Here is an 11,106-nt window from a genome sequence, read left to right on the forward strand (position 1 = left end):
CAGGGATTACCAAAGTGCAAACATGCTTTGGCCAAATGCTATCCCTAGCCACTTAATCCTCTACACATGCCTCCAATTCTGTGGGACGTCTCAGCTGCCCTGTTAGAGCAGGTTTATATCTCTTTTGCACAACTGGAGCAGAGCAAAGAGGACAGATATAAGCCAGGACCTGGCTCATTGTCTGCAAGGGGACAGCTAACTGTGAACCTTTCATTTCCAGAATATGATTTAACCAAAAATATTATCAAAACAACTAGAAAGTTCATGGTTGTTTACTAGTTTCAGCAATTTTTGACTATTTTAAGCAATGCATGCTTGACCTAACCTCCCATAGGAAGCTGCCTTCTGTTTCATAAAACATTAATTATCCCAGAATATTCACTCTTATTAATGATTTAAGAGGCCCGTTGAGAGGTGAAGTGGCACTCGGGAAATTAAATATGAAAGAGTCATGAAGGCAATGCAAACACAAGAGCAAACAAATTTAAAAGGAAACCACTCCATTGTGCTTGTCTTAAAGATTAATAATTAGTGCCCAAATCCTGCTTGACCTTAGTGGGACTCCAATTTTCTGAATAAGTTAATGCTGGATTTGGCCTCTGACTGGCAAAGTGAAAGATACAGCCTTCTTGAATCAGGAATCCAGGCATGTATTCAATAGTGCAGCGCTAGTCAGGGTCTAACAAATTGCTGCTGGTTTTTAAATACTGTTCCATCAGACCGTTTTCTGACAGCAGATTTTACTCTACTTGCCACTTTTAATATAGCAACACATGGTCAGGTGGGTACAGTTCATCCAGCTCCAGTGCCTATGTCCTTTGTTAATAAGACAAAATGGTTTTGTAATGCAAACCATAATTGTTTGATTTCACTAGCTGGTGAATGAGCTGATTAGCCCCTCCCACATTTCCTTTTTCCATCATCCCCTACACTTTTGAAAAGTTCCTTCTCTCTGTTGCCAGACTTGGCCTCTCCTTGTCTATTCCTTAAGGACAAGAGGTTTTTGCAATGTGATCAGTTAGAGTCATGACCCCAGGAATACTATGTGTATCTTTATATTTTGGAAGGATTGTAAATGTTCTCCAGGGCTGCCTTGCTTTGCTGTTTTAAATTTTCCTCTCTCAGATAGCCCCATAGAATAGAACATGAATACCCAGAGATCAGCAGCTTTACTGTTTTATGCCATTCTTGGCTGGCTGCTTTGGGAACTGCTCTTAAGCTGTAAGAGGTCAATCTATAATAAATCAAGAGGGTATATATGACTGACTTTCAGACAACACAAGGAAAGTCTGTGTTATTTTTGAGCTTCCTACTTATCCTGAACAAATTGAACAAGTCATTTCTTGGAATGATTGACAATGGCCCTGATTCAGCAAAGTACCCAAGTCAATGGGGCTTAAGCATGTGCTAAAGTAGTTTATTGAATAGCAATGGACTTACGCACATACTTAAGAATTTTGGTCGTGACGTTTTATTTACAAGGTTAGAAGCCTAAAGTCGGCAACCAAAATCAAGAGACTTCTCCATTTGATTTAATGACTGGCCACGCTACACAGGTCCTACACTTTGAAAATGATAATAAAAAACTAAATTAAAAGCATGAGCCTATGCTTTTTATGCCACTTTAAATATACAGAGAATACTAATATTCACTTATTGGGAAAAGATTTTCTTTTGAGTTTAAAAGTAGAAGGCAGATTAAAAATTACATACTCAAAAATATTTTTTTCAGACCCACACTGAGTAACATACTCCATACAAGAAGATTTTGTTTTTCTGCAATCAAAAGATTCTCTTAAAAGTAAGTTGCTATAGTATGAGGTAGTAAAGCAGTAGACTGCAGCTATTTGTAAGCTATAAAGTACTGAGGTAGAACCACAGAAGTATAATCATGTTTAAGACGATATATGCAACTTTTTGTACAGATGTTTTTCGTTTACCAGAGAGCATTGTGTACCAGAAGTCCTCATTCACCAGAATTCTTGTAAATTTCAGTTTTCCCCAGTTTACCTCTTAGTTTGCATCTCAGAGTGGTGAAATGCCAATTCTGAGGAGCAAAGAGGCAAAAAAAGTAATTTTAGAAGTTATAATGTAACTACAAAGTACAGAGTTTTGGTTTTCTGCCATGCAGCTTTCCAGAAAGCACATACTTTAAACATGTATGATTAATAGAGAAGAAAATGTCCAGATGGTGCACATCAAATACACTACTACTGGGGAGGAGCAGAGCTAAGTGCTAAAAGAACTCATTTAACCCGTTTCACTGAGACCATTCAATGGGAGCAACAAGACTATATGTACAGTATTGCACAGTATGTACACAGGCACATGCATATGCACATATGCTATACTATATTATACTGTACTATATAAGGATAACATATCATGCATCCACATATATCTATACAGTTATCTATATATCTAAGGATCTTATATTCCACCTGAAGATCTCAAAGTGCTTTGCAAACTCTAATGAATGCTCACAATGCTCAATTATCTTCAATTTACAGATATGGAAACTGAGGCACGGCAAAGTAAAGTGATTTGCCTAAGATTACATGGGAGTTCTGTGGCAGAATCAGGAGTAGAAAATAAATTGCAGGACTCACTCTCCTTGAACCATCAGAGCAATCTATTGCTCCTTCCCATTTTTGAGTCTAGAAACTCAAAATAATCTTAAATGACAGACTTGAACTGAGAAAATCCAGACTGCCACTCCATCCTTAATATTTCCTTTCTCCAAAAGTATTGCAGCTCATAAAATAACACTCAATACTGAGAGGAATCTCTGTGTTACAATGCATAAGCTTGGTGAGAGATGAGTTAACAATTCTGTGGCAGCCTCTCCTCAGATTTTAATGGATTTTATGGAAACCAGATTTATTCTGCACAGCCATATGCATTACAAGTTTCACTATTCATATTTTAAAGCTGTAAATTACGTACAGGACCTCCCCCTCCCGTCTAGCTCCAGGTCCCCTTGTGTCAACTGAGATGGAAGGATGTGGAACTGCTGACATTGTACTGCACACTCATGAAGAGGGTGGGAGCCCAGGCCTTGTTCTCAAGGGCATGCCTCTCTGGAATTCTCTCTCCCTCAGTATACCAAAGCACATCACTGGCAGGCAACACGGAAATCTTCCAGAAGCTGATTTCCTTTTTTTAGTTATGTTGTTTGCATAGTCTGTGTTGCATAGTTTTATGTGGCTACTTGGACAGTTGAATGTCAAGGTTTTCCATGCCTTGCTCATGCTCTAACTCAGGCCTGCACAACTCGTAAAGCGGTGAGGGCCACATTACTCCAAAGAAAACAGCTGAGGGCCGAAACCCTCCGGCCCCGTGGAAACACTCCCCACCCCCAGGACCTCCTTGCCTCGTGGAAACACCCCGCCCCAGCGCTGCCCAGTCCTGCAGAAAAAACCCTCCTTCCCCAGCACTGCCCCACCAAAACAGCTGTGGGCCAAAAAGGAAGGTTGGGGGTGGGGAAGTGATACTTGATTTCAAATCAACCAGGGGGTCCCAGCTGAAGAGGTGGCTGGGAGCTGTCAGGGGCAAATTAAAGGGCCTGGGGCTCTGGTGGCTGGGGGAACCTGGAGCTTTGCAGGGCTGGGGCAGAGATTTAAAGGGCCCAGAGCTCCTGCCACTGAGGGGAGCCCGAGCCCTTTAAATCCCAGCCCCAGCCCAACCGCTGGAGCCGCAGCGGGGATTCAAAGGGCTCTGGGCTGCCTGCAGCCGTGGGGAGCCCTGAGCCCTTTAAATCTCAGCCGCAGCAGGGAATCTCTGCGGGAAGCCCAGAGTCCTTTGAATCCCAGCCGCGGCTGAGATTTAAAGGGCTCTGGGCTCCCTGCCACTGGGGGCAGCTCACAGCCTTTTGAATCCCAGCTGCGGCTGGGATTTAAAGGGCTCTGGGATCCCCGCTGCTGCCAGCAGCCCAGAGCCCTATGAATCCCGGCCTCAGCTGAGATTTAAAGGGCTCTGGGCTCCCTGCCACTGGGGGCAGCTCACAGCCTTTTTAATCCCAGCTGCGGCTGGGATTTAAAGGGCTCTGGGATCCCCGCGGCTGCAGGCAGCCCAGAGCCCTTTGATTCCCTGCTGTGGGCTGCACAGTGAGCCTCCGCAGGCAGCATGTTGTGCAGGCCTGCTCTAACTTATCCAGACAGTGGCTTTGGGTCACTGCCGATAAAGGTTGAATTTGTATGTGAGATCTATGGTGGATATGAAAAGCATATCCACCTTACTTAAAAGTGTCACACGTCTAGAGACCCCTGTGGTAGTAAGTCAATTGACTTGGGCTCATGCTACAGGCATAAACATAGATAGCAGTGTAGTTGTTCCTGCTCGGGCTGGAGCCCACGCTTTGAAACCCAACAAGCGGAGTGGTTCTCAAAGCCCAGGCTACAGCCTGAGCAGGAATGTCTATCCTGATATTTTTAGCCCCATAGCATGAGCCCAGGTCAGCTGACCTGGGCTCAGACTCACCGCACATTATTTTTGCACTGTGGACGTACCCTTGGAATTCATGGAGGGAATTAGAGGTAAAAAGCAAGTCACTGGGAAGTCTTGTATACTGAGTCCCAGCACCGGGGTATAATACCCTGGTCCTTCCCAACTAGTGAATTTCTCTCCTCTTCCAAAAAAATAAAATAAAATAATAATAATAATAATAATAAAATAAAAAAAATTAAAAATAATTTAAAAAATGCATTCAACAGTCTCTATCTGCTCCCCTCTTCTGAACCCACATCACCGTCACTTCCCAGCAGCAGACAGAACTAGCCCCCTCAAAACTTGGAAACCTGCCTGGAATCTGTCCTTTCTCCCCAAGAAGCAAATGGAACTGACACCTCAGGCACCATCTTCTGAATCTACCAACCAAGTGTGGCTCTAGGCATTTTGCCGCCCTAAGCACGGCAGGCAGGCTGCCTTTGGTGGCTTGCCTGTGGGAGGTCTGCCAAAGCCCCGGACCAGCGGACCCTCCACAGGCAAGTCACCGAAGGCAGCCTGGCTGCCGCTCTCGTGGCACCAGCAGAGTGCCGCCCGCGGCTTGCCGTCCCAAGCACGCGCTTGGCATGCTGGGGCCTGGAGCCGCCCCTGCTACCAACAACAGAGACAGCCAGGTCCTTCTCTAAATCAAGCTTTGGAATGGCTAAAAAATCAGTGTAAGATCCAATAGCTGAAAAATTGGAGGGAATGATGGTATCTGTGTCTCTCAGAGACAACAACAGAATAAATTTGTATCCTTATATGATTATCAATCTTTTAAACCATCCAGGTGCTAAAAATATCAGGATAAACGTTCCCGCTCAGGCTGGGTCTCATTCTCATTCTCATAAAGGCCAGTTTACACCACACTGGCAGTATAAAGGGCCTTACAATGCTGAAGTGGTGTAAAACAGCCTGAGTGGAAATAAGAATTAGGACATCTATTTTTGATTGAATATGACTGTGATTTATAAAAAAAAGATACAAAGGAAGCGAAAAAAGATCTATTGCTGTAAGTCCAAACTGATTTATACAAACTATGATGAATTCAACTCTTCATAGACCAGTTAATGTGATTATAAAATTCTCAATGATCTAGACTGTCTGTCTGATTGCCTTCCATTCTGGAATAATGATTTAAATGCACATTCCTTCTCTAAGCTGTCTCTACTGCACCCACATAATGAAAAATGCAGCATATTGCAATAGCAAATAGTAGAAACATTCTTTGTGGAAATCACAAAATGTTAAATGAAAAAACTATATTAATGTAACATCAGTGTTACACAGTTAAAACAAAAAGAAAGACTAGACATGCCATAGCTAAAAGGCTAGAGGTACAAAGAAAAGTAGATGTGGTAAGGCCGAGCATCATTTCACCTACCTTTTAGGTGCCTAGAAAATCATTGGAATTCATAAAGCCTGAGTTAGGTGCTGAGGCTCCCTATGCAATGAATGAGGAGAGAGAGGGATCTTAGAATGGGATTCACAAAAGCCAGTATAAGTGGAGGCTGGTCATCAACACTGGCCGAGGGGAGATGCCCAGGCAAGTGATGTGTGCTAAGTTCCACCTCTCTCTCAGAGACAAGTGCCTAAGTCCAAGTTGCCTGGAAGTGCTTCGCTCCTTTTAGGTTTCTCAGTGGCAAACCTCATGGCATTTGGGCACCCACACTGGTTTTTTCGGGTGGAAAAACGTCAGAGGATGGGGTACTCAGCTAGGATTGGGAGACCCCTGATTTGAGTCTCCCTATACCAGAGGAGGAGAAGAGATTTGAACAGAGCTCTGCTACCTTTCAGGTGAGGGCCCTAGTTACTAGGCTATAGGATAGTCTGATGTAGGGCTCCCTCCGTCTGGCCAGTTAAAGCTTGATGCACTGTGGATATATAACCAAAAAAATGCACTGGAACAGGGTCCTGGGTCTCCCATGTCTCAGGGGAGTGCTCTAACCATCAGGCTATAAAATCATTCTCATGCTCGCTTTCTCTCTCTCTGGCTCAGTGTTGAAGCTGTTCCACTGTGGATAAATAATAAAAGAATCATTGAGCCAGAAAGAGAGCAAGAGCATGAGAATGACTCTGTCATCTGGTAGTTAGAGCATTCAGCTGAGGGGTGGCAGATGCCTGTTCAAATCCCTTCTCCCTCTCACGGAAAGAGGGGATTTGACATAGGTGTCTCCCACATCCCAGCTGAGTGCCATAACCACTGGGCTAAAAGTTATGAAAGTCCTCATCCTGCTTCTCCCCTCTGACACCCCTCCAAGCCATTTTGTGTAAGCTCATTTGTAGAGGCCTGATCCAGGAGGCAAGCTCTGAGCACTCTTATGAGATCAGGCCCTGCAGGTGAGCTAGATGGAGAAGTGCCTAACTTCTCCAGGTTTGTGCACAAAGGCATCCAGACACCTAGTGTAGGGCTGCAGTGTGTATGTCTACAGGAAGAAACTTAGGAGCCTAAGGAGCTTCTACTGTAAAAAATTAGGCGTCAAGTGAGATTAGGAGACAACAAGATTTAGCAACAGCTGAGCGGGAGCTTTGAGAATTCCACTGGGGCCTGATTTGGGGACTTATAGTGGCAGTGAGGCACCTAAGTCCTTTTGTGAATCAAGCCCAAAGTTCCTATCGATTGATGTTGCATGTATGGAGTATTTTCCTCTTCTTGTTAAATTTGGAATTTAGTATGCTAATTTCTGGTTTAAAATCTTTACTACAAAGTGCCCAGGATAGGCCCAATATGACCACGCTAATGATGAGGAGTTAGTAGCCTCAACTTCAAAATGTGCTGATCAATAAAATGAAAATAATTGTGTAATCTTAAAATTTTGTATTAAAGATTTTGCTGCTGCTGCCTGTCTGTAAACAGGTTTGTGTTTTTTGTTTTTTTTTTTTGCAAAGCTGTATTGCTTACATTTTGACACTGGGAAAAGATGGAAACTATCCAGCCCAACACCACAAAACAGAGCATTCCCTCAGCTTGGGGGAACATTAGATCGAGGAGGAGGCAGCATTGCACTGTGGCAATCCCTAGCTGATGGAAAGGCCCCTTGGGGACTACTGCAGCTGGTACAACTTAACTGTAGCCCTGAAACAGCTCCCACAAAGTATCAAGATGTGGGAGCTGCCGAAGTGGCTTTGAAACACCTTGTGTCCCAATCCACTGAGCATTTCCACTGACCCTAATGTTGTTGTTTTGTTTTTTTTTCACACAGAGGCTCAATATCTCCATAACATTGAACAGGACAGCAAACATTGCAATAGGACTCTAAAATCCTGGGTCTGCTGTTTCTTTTTCCAGTTGTGTGCAAACACGGTGGGTGGATAAACAGAAATCTGAGACTTGCAGTGTTTTTTAGGTTAGCTAACTGCAGCTGAAGAGTCAGACAACAAAGAGCAGAATAAATTAAACATTGTTTATGCTCATATTCTAACTACAGTAGATCCCAGAAGCCCCTATGTGGACTAAGGTCTCTCAGTGCTGGGTGCTGTACAAACACACCGGTATAGGTTCCTAAATAAGATAATGTTAAGATAAGCTCCATTTGTACCTAAAGTCCTTAACAATTTCCTTTTAAAGATTTCGGCAAGTCAACAAGAGGCCTCCATGTGGTATCATACAACTGTACATGCCTATAGCTTGCAGATTAGCCAGGGATGGTCAAAACTGGTACATAAATGCTAGTCTTCGTCAGTAGGTGCTATTTTCACTTGGCACCTGAGGCAGTGAAAGCGGTGTATTTTGGGTACTGTTCTCTTTGAAGTGAAAGCAGTATATCAAATATTTTAAAAAGCAGTTCTCATGACTTCATTATGGGCTATGTGTAAATAAATGACTAAAAAGCTGTTCCTCCTCAATGCTCATTGAACATAAGTTACATCAGCGCTGGAGGCTGGGGAAAAGAAAAAGAGGTTAGGAATTGCTAACTATTCCCCTATGGCTGATTATTCCATAGAGTCAGCTATGCACTTCCTTTGAAGCATCCAGTACTAGCCACCATTATCGTGTAGTCAGACAAGATATTAGCTATCTTATGTTCATGGTTTTGCCACTGTCACATGGTGACAGGAGTGTCGCATTAAGAATGCACCACATCCGATGCCTTGGGGGTCAGTTTGTAAGAACATGTCTTATTTACTCATTCTGTTCTTTAACATTAGAAGATTGTAGTTTCTTTGACACTTGTTTAATTAAGAATAATCAGCCTCTTATGAGAACATTCTGGGAACACCAAGGTGACAAAAGTGCTCCAGTATCACAGTAAATCAGCACAATCTTAATGCCTAGACAGAAAGATTAACCAGTCTAAAGTTTTGAGAAAGAGGCCTGATGAATCTCCATCTCTTCATTAAAGGAGAAAAGGAAAAGTCAGAAACCTTTTTTACCTTCTCTAGGAATAGGAAGACTCCTGGAGAGAATGTCTGAATCCTCTGAGGTCTGAGCTACAGTGAACCTTCTTTGGCTACAAGCTTCAGTTTAACCTGGAGACAAGAATATCCATCTAAACAGTGTACCTACAGCACCTTTCTAAACAAAGAGAGCTCTTTACCATATATGCAATGTGCTTTCTGGATTAATGAGAGAGAGGCATAAAAAACAGGAAAAACACAGACTCTCACTGTAGACTAGCAATGCAAGAAATAAGCACAACACTAACTGTCACTCAAGGGAATGCGAGGGAGGTGCCACAGGCTAAACTGAAAGAGTAACAGCCATGAAAACAATTGAGAAGTGGGAAATAAAAGTTTCCAGAAGACTGGACAACATGGAAAGCGTGCTTTGGACTTGGCTACCCCCAGTTTGAGTACCAGAATGGGGGCTAAATTAGTCTTGCAAAATTGCCATGAAAATTTGCCAGCCCGGTAACAGAGTCAGTTCGTCCATTTCGATAATATTTTACACACTTGTGAAAAAAGGCAGTCACTGCATTCAGTGAGTGGAGCAGACTTGCAAAGCTGGATCAAATCCTGGTGGGCCCAATTTTGAAGCTCAGGTGACCGAATATGACAATCAAATCTCTCCTTGAATGTTTAAATCAGCACTTTGGAACTTGCATGGGGAACTTAAGTTTCTAAGTGCCAGTGGGAGTGTGCAAACATATGGGCCTTCTACTTAGGCTGAGGTTTTCAATCCTGCTGAAGGGATATGGATGCCATTCTCATTAAAATTAATGGTAATCAGCTGTCCAAATCCCCTAAATGCTTTGAAAATCTCATCCACAGCATATAAATGATGATGGCCAAATCACAGGATAATTTTCTTGCATTACAAAAGAAACTTACTGATGACATACAAGAACTCACCTGTCTTAATAACACATAAGCATGAAAACAGAGTAATAAGCAACAAGTTTACACTGTGTGTTCATGTTTATACGATTTGCAGTGATAGTTCGTGTATTCGAGAGATCGGAACTTGGCCTGCCTGCACTCTGCCTTTGATTGTTACAGTGTGCTCTAGATCCAACATAATCAGCCATTTAATAGTGCAGTCTCAACAATAAATACTATACATTGGAAAAAATACTGTTCTGAGTTTTAAATGAATTATTTCTCAAGTTAGAATCATAGAATATCAGGGTTAGAAGGGATCTCAGGAGGTCATCTAGTCCAACCCCTGGCTCAAAGCAAGACCAGTCCCCTGCTATTTTTTTTGTGCCCCCTCAACCCTAAATGGATCCCTCAAGGATTGAACTCACAATCCTGGGATTAGCAGACCAATGCTCAAACCACTGAACTATTCCTCCCCTCCTTTTAACAGTGGAAGTGTTAATACTCATAAGATTAAATGTACACCCACTGACTACGGTAAAACATTTCCATTCCCACACTAAGCCTAACAAGCCACGACCAGGGCAACAAACCCTCAGCCATATTTTATTAAACCTTTTGAACAATTTTCCATGAAGACTCTTCTACTGTGGCCTTGGTTTTGTCAACTATTTGCCTTGAGCTATTGCTATACTTCCACAACGTACATGCAACATTGATAAATGCAATTAAGCTTAATTCAGACTTTTGGATTTAGGGTAACCTGGGTTCTGTGGGCCTTACTCCCCACCCCTTATAACCATGCATTTTACACCCACTATGCACTGGGATAAATGATGACAAGATGCAAGGCAATGAAGAATCAGGCCCTTAGAAAAGATGTTTTCTTAGCTACATCTGGAGTAAGTCTAAAGAAAACAGCCACTGTTTGTCTTTTTTGTGATAAAATTATCTTTAAACAATGATCCTTATTCCTAAGTGTGATAAACAGAAGATGTTTTGGGATTTGGGCTGGGACCCCATGATACAAAGCACATGAGATGGAATGGTGTAACTGTCTGGTGCTATCATACTGCAAACACATTTCTGTGACCTGGTCTACGCTACGCGTTTAAACCGATTTTAGCAGCGTTAAACTGATTTAACGCTATACCTGTCCACACTACGAGGCCCTTTATATCGATATAAAGGGCTCTTTAAATCAGTTTCTATACTCCTCCCCGACGAGAGGAGTAGCGCTAAAATTGGTATTACCATATCAGATTAGGGTTACTGTGGCCGCAAATTGACGGTATTGGCCTCCGGGCGGTATCCCACAGTGCACCACTGTGACCGCTCTGGACAGCAATCTGAACTCGGATGCAG

Source organism: Chelonoidis abingdonii, chromosome 6 (genome assembly GCF_003597395.2).
Source record: "Chelonoidis abingdonii isolate Lonesome George chromosome 6, CheloAbing_2.0, whole genome shotgun sequence".
In the NCBI taxonomy this organism is placed as follows: domain Eukaryota; kingdom Metazoa; phylum Chordata; order Testudines; family Testudinidae; genus Chelonoidis; species Chelonoidis abingdonii.